The following is a 6000-nucleotide window of genomic DNA, read 5'->3' on the forward strand; positions in this document are numbered from 1 at the left end:
GCTGACCATGTTTGTGATTTGTTGGTTTTGTTTAATGAAGTTTGGTTGATGCCATCTTTTGCACTGCTGAAATGAAATCTTGCTTATTCCTTAGTTTTTTGCTGATCTCAGTATGGGCAGTGTAACAGCAGAACCAAAATGGCTGGACAAACTTCTTGTGTTTGTAAATATTAAAATAAATGACTGTTCTGTATATGTGTTTTTTATGTGATAGTGGAGTATTTCCTTCCAATGAAGTTTCACGTAAGCAGACAGAGCGATTGTTTGTTTATTAGCAAGTTTGAAGTGATGATAAAAAATAATAAGAAATTATATACATGTTGAAGAAAGCATCACAGCAGAACTGTAGGAGTCCAAATTTAATAAACTGTCTAAAAAAAAAGTGTCTATAATATACCATGTTTATTATTTAAAATCACTGTCTTAAGTTTTTCAAAAAATAAAAAATTTGAATACAATCAAAACATTAGCAATAATGTATTTTTATTTCATGTCTTTTATATTTTTATAAATAACATGTTCTACCATTCACAGCAGAATTATTCAAAGAAAATTTACCTGTGCTACAGATGAGATGAGAGGGAATGAGTGAAAGTTGCTCAGTAGTGTCCGACTCTTTGGACCCCATAGACTGTACTGTCCATGGAAATGTCCAGGCCAGAATACCGGAGTGGGTAGCCTTTCCCTTCTCCAGGGGATCTTCCCGACCCAGGATTTTAACTGGGGTCTCCTGCGTTGCAGGTGGATTCTTTACCAACTGAGCTATCAGGCAGTCAGGCTTTTCTGTATTGGCCTAATGTTAAAATCACCTGAAGAATCTTTTTTAAAGACTACAGATGCCTGGGCCCTGCCTCTGAAATCTGGTTTTAATTATTCTGGGTGAAGCCTGAGCACTGCTCCTTGCTCTGTGCAGGCAGATTTGAAAATTCCTGGCCCATTAAACCATTTAGAAAATACTCAGTGGTCCTCTAGTCTCCTCTCACCTGCACTTACAACCTGATCTCAGCCTCTGAGATCTTACCACCCAATGGCTAGGAAAGGTAGATCCAAGCAGACGAATGGAGTGGCCTCACTGCTGGAGACCTCAGAGAGAAATAGACTACGTGCCACCCCGCACACTAGCCACGACCAGGCTCCTCCCAAGCTTGGAGGCATCCCCAGGCCTGTTTTACCACCAGCCCTCAGAGAAGAATGCTTTTAACTGGAGAGCCAATCCCAAGGGAGAAAGACTGTAGAAGGGGTTTGGCTGTGACCTGCCAGAGGCCCCACACCTAGCACCTTGACCTACTAAACAAGCTCATTCCTCTTGGTCTGTAAAGTAGACTTCTAATTCTAATGTTTCAGAAATGATCAACAAAATTTGTGTGTAGGTCTTAGAGTTTTTATAGCTAGGCAAACTTTGAAGAGCCCTTGCCCTTATTTTAGAGTAAAAAGCTGAGACGTCCACTGTGAAAGCTATGATCACAGGGGGTTAGATATACAGTTGTTGGCAGAACTGGGAATGGCCCCCACCTGCGTCTTTCAGGTCCCTTTACTAGATCCTGTTGTTTAAAGTTCTGCCTACAAAGCTTTAAAACTCATTGTAGAAACCTTAAAATTTTTAAAAAAATCTGTAACTTCAATAACCATCCATATTCCAACTCTTAAGTTGTTCTAGAGAACGAAACTCAAACCTGCCAAACAAGAATATAATTATAAAGCTAGTTTAAATGCTTTACATGTATCATTTGATAGATGAGATTACTACATACCACAGAACTATGTTCATGTACATGAAAATAGTTTAGACATTTCCCTCTCATGTTTATTAGGGTATAATGTTTGGATTATTTATTCAAGTTATAGTTTATGACTAAACTTTTGGTTGGAAGGGAGGCAAACATTACAAAATGGTGAGCAGTTATCTGTGCAGAACTGCAGGGAATGCATTTGAGTAATTTGTCTTAAAAATAAGAACCTCTGTGAGATAGCTTAGAATCATTAACTCCACATTTTTTTAAAAAGCAAATAAAAATATGTAACTGTGTGCTAAATTGCTTGTCATGTCCAACTTTTTGTGACCCTATGAACTGTAGCCCACCAGGCTCCTCTGTCCATGGCATTCAGGCATCCCATGGGTTGCCATGCTCTCCTCCAGGGAATCTTCCTGACCCAGGGATGGAACTCATGTCTCTTACATCTACTGCATTGGCAGGTGGGTTCTTTACCACTAGTGCCCCCTGAGAAGCCCGTATATAACTTTGTTTCTTAAGCAGCTAGTTGCCTAAGAACCAGAATGTGCTAAACACTTTGCACAACCCCTGCCCTGTCCTGGGAGAGATTGGCAGAGACTCTGGGTGGTTTCATGTGCTTCGTTGTTTAGTCTATTAGTCATGAAGACATCTGTGCTAACACCATGGACTTGTAATTAAACACCATAAGGATATCATTTCTTTATACCAGGACTGAAAGTATCTGTTATGCCCTCCCCTGCTGCCTCCACAGCTCCCATTTTCACCTTGTTTTTGCTGTTTCCTTACCCTTCAACCCTGGAACTTGTGTCATCTTCCAACACCTGACCAACACCAGGCCAGTGGAAGGAACACGGGCAGGAGGTTAGAGAATTCCACAGACCACTGATGGGCTGCTGTGGAGCGTGGAGGCTTCCCAGGTGGCACAGCAGTAAAGAATCCGCCTGCCAATGCAAGCGACATGGGGTCGATCCCTGGGTCAGGAAAATCTCCTAGAGTAGGAAATGGCAACCTACTCCAGTATTCTTACTGGGAAAATTTGCATGGACAGAGGAGCCTGGCAGGCTACATTCCAGGGGGTTGCAAAGCAGGGCAAGGAGTGAGTTTGGAAGTGGAGACTTGGGGTCATTTCCATAGAGATGATAGCTGAGAACCACTGAAAGCAATAACCAGAAACAGTGTCAATGGACAAGAACTAAGGACAGGGTCCTGGTTGCCTATTTAGACATTCACTGGGAGAAAAGCACCCAGGAAGAGAGGTTGCCAGTGTGGCAGACAGCCTTTTGGTAACTATGGAGCTTGAGGCAGTTCACTTAATCTTTCTGACCCTATGTTTTTTAACCATGTGGGAATGGGAATGTAGTTTATATATATATATGTATGTATATGTATATATATACACACACATATTCCAAAATCACTGCAGATGGTGACTGCAGCCATGAAATTAAAAGACACTTACTCCTTGGAAGAAAAGTTATGACCAACCTAGATAGTATATTCAAAAGCAGAGACATTACTTTGCCGACTAAGGTCTGTCTAGTCAAGGCTATGGTTTTTCCTGTGGTCATGTATGGATGTGAGAGTTGGACTGTGAAGAAGGCTGAGTGCCGAAGAATTGATGTGTTTGAACTGTGGTGTTGGGAAGACTCTTGAGAGTCCCTTGGACTGCAAGGAGATCCAACCAGTCCATTCTGAAGGAGATCTGCCCTGGGATTTCTTTGGAAGGAATGATGCTGAAGATGAAACTCCAGTACTTTGGCCACCTCCTGCGAAGAGTTGACTCATTGGAAAAGACTCTGATGCTGGGAGGGATTGGGGGCAGGAGGAGAAGGGGATGACAGAGGATGAGATGGCTGGATGGCATCACAGACTCGATGGACGTGAGTCTGAGTGAACTCTGGGAGATGGTGATGAACAGGGAGGCCTGGCGTGCTGTGATTCATGGGGTTGCAAAGAGTCGGACACGACTGAGCGACTGAACTGAACTGAACTGAAGTTGCTTCAGTTGTGTCCGACTCTGTGCGATCCAAAGACGGCAGCCCACCAGGCTCCCCCATCCCTGGGATTCTCCAGGCAAGAACACTGGAGTGGGTTGCCATTTCCTTCTCCAATGCATGAAAGTGAAAAGTGAAAGTGAAGCTGCTCAGTCGTGTCTGACTCTTAGTGACCCCATGGACTGCAGCCCACCAGGCTCCTCCGCCCATGGGATTTTCCAGGCAAGAGTACTGGAGTGGGGTGCCATCGCCTTCTCCATATATATATATATATATATATATATATATATATACACATACACACACATACGGTGATGGCTAGTTCCTCTCTCCTTGCCAAGAAGAAAAGTAGTGCAAGGACTATCACAGGTGCCTTAGATTTCAAGAAGAAAATAGTGGAGTCATGGACAAAAAGGAATGAAGGCTGGTGAGTTCAGGAGCAGACATACGTCCTGCAGTGTCAGCATGTGAGAACAGCAAGGAGATCAAACCAGTCCATCCTAAAGGAAATCAACCCTGGATATTCACTGGACGGACTGATGCTGAAGCTGAAGCTCCAATACATTGGCCACCTGATGTGAAGAGTCAACTCATTGCCCCTGATGCCGGGGAAGATTGAAGGCAGGAGGAGAAGCGGGTGACAGGATGAAATGGTTGTATGGCATTACCAACTCAGCGGACATGAGTTTGAGCAAACTCCGGGAGATAGTGAAGGACAGAGGAGCCTGGCGTGCTGCAGTCCATGGGGTCGCAAAGAGTCAGACAGGACTTAGCAACTGAACAACAACATGAGAACTTAGCTTCTTTATGGATGGTCTGTCTTGTTTTACATTGTATTTTCTTCAGGAAAAGACAAAAGGGAGAGGTGTTCTGATAGAGCTAGAAATGGCTTCTGACCCTGAGAGTAACCATCTGACTCTTGTGCCAAAAAAAGTTTTAAGAAAGGCTGCTCTGGGAATTCTCTAGTTGTCCAGTGGTTAGAACTCTCTGCTTTCATTGTTGTGGGACCAGGTTCAATCTCCGGTTGGGTTGGGGAACTAAGGTTCCACAAGCTACACAGCAGGGCCAAAACACCCCACAAAACAAGTGGCTGGCTGCTCCTCACATTCAGTAGAGTGGAAAGAACCAAAATCAGATTATTAGGACTTAAGGAGCTTGCCAGGAATTAATGAAAGTTTTGAGTACAGATACTTGGAAATTGCAACAGTGATGCATTTTTCATCCAAGGTCCCAGTAATCCTAGGCTAAAAAGAATTCTGACTTGAATTCCTTACACAAGCAATGAAGAGTCCCTTCCAGTCTTCCAGCCCGGTGACTATTTGAGACGGTTCACTTAATTTGAGACAGTACAGATGCTGTCTATACCATGATCAGCATCCAACAAACATTTTTGACTTCCCAGCCCTGCTCATCTGCCCACAGTCTGCACCTTCTAATTTTGCTCTTATTTTGCTTTTTATTTTTCTGCTTGTTTTACTTCCTGCTCTGTTTCTGTATTAACCTAGAGCTTCACCTCTCATTGACTCTGGCTTCTCTTTCTGACCCTCAGCATGTTCCTCAGCATCACTCAAGGGTCCTTCCTTTTTTCACTTCATTCCACCTTCTCTCCCAGCACCCCGCCTCCACCGCCTGTTCTTCAAACTGAGCCAGTACTTCCTTTTTCTCATGCTGTTTCCATGGTCTGAAAGTTCCTCTCTCTCCCTCCAACTTCATTTTCTCTATTAGGATCCTCTGCCCTTTAACCCTCAACTCATATTCAGTCCACGACCTCTCCAGAGCGCTGAGTACTCACATTATTATCTGTTTTGTCAGACATTTCATTTTGTGTCCTTGAGTTATTTCCAGCTTTTTAATGGCCTGAACTTGGCATGTCTTCCTAGTCATTTTTGTGTCCATTTCTCTCTCACCTTCTCTTCCCTCCAGTACTTTCACAAATGGCTTTCATTGGTAATCGAGGAGAAACTCCTTAATACTAATTCAAATATCACTTAACATCTTTTCACCTGCTTGTGTTAGCAGTGCATTTGCTGTTTCCTTACCCCCCTTCTGCTTGACAAAAGGATTTCTCTGCATGTGAGGAAAACACCGAAATTTTGTTTCATTCTTCTGGAATTGTCTAGTTCTGTTTTATTGTTATTTGGTTTTAAATTTGAGAAGCCAGTGGTTATTGGAAGGAATCAGAGGTGACCGCATCACCAACACCCCATAAGCCTATTGGTTCTTGTGTTTTTAGTTTTTTTAAGGTAACATATTGCTTTTCAAGTGATAAAAAA

The sequence above is a fragment of the Budorcas taxicolor genome, chromosome 8 (genome assembly GCF_023091745.1).
Source record: "Budorcas taxicolor isolate Tak-1 chromosome 8, Takin1.1, whole genome shotgun sequence".
Lineage (NCBI taxonomy): Eukaryota > Metazoa > Chordata > Mammalia > Artiodactyla > Bovidae > Budorcas > Budorcas taxicolor.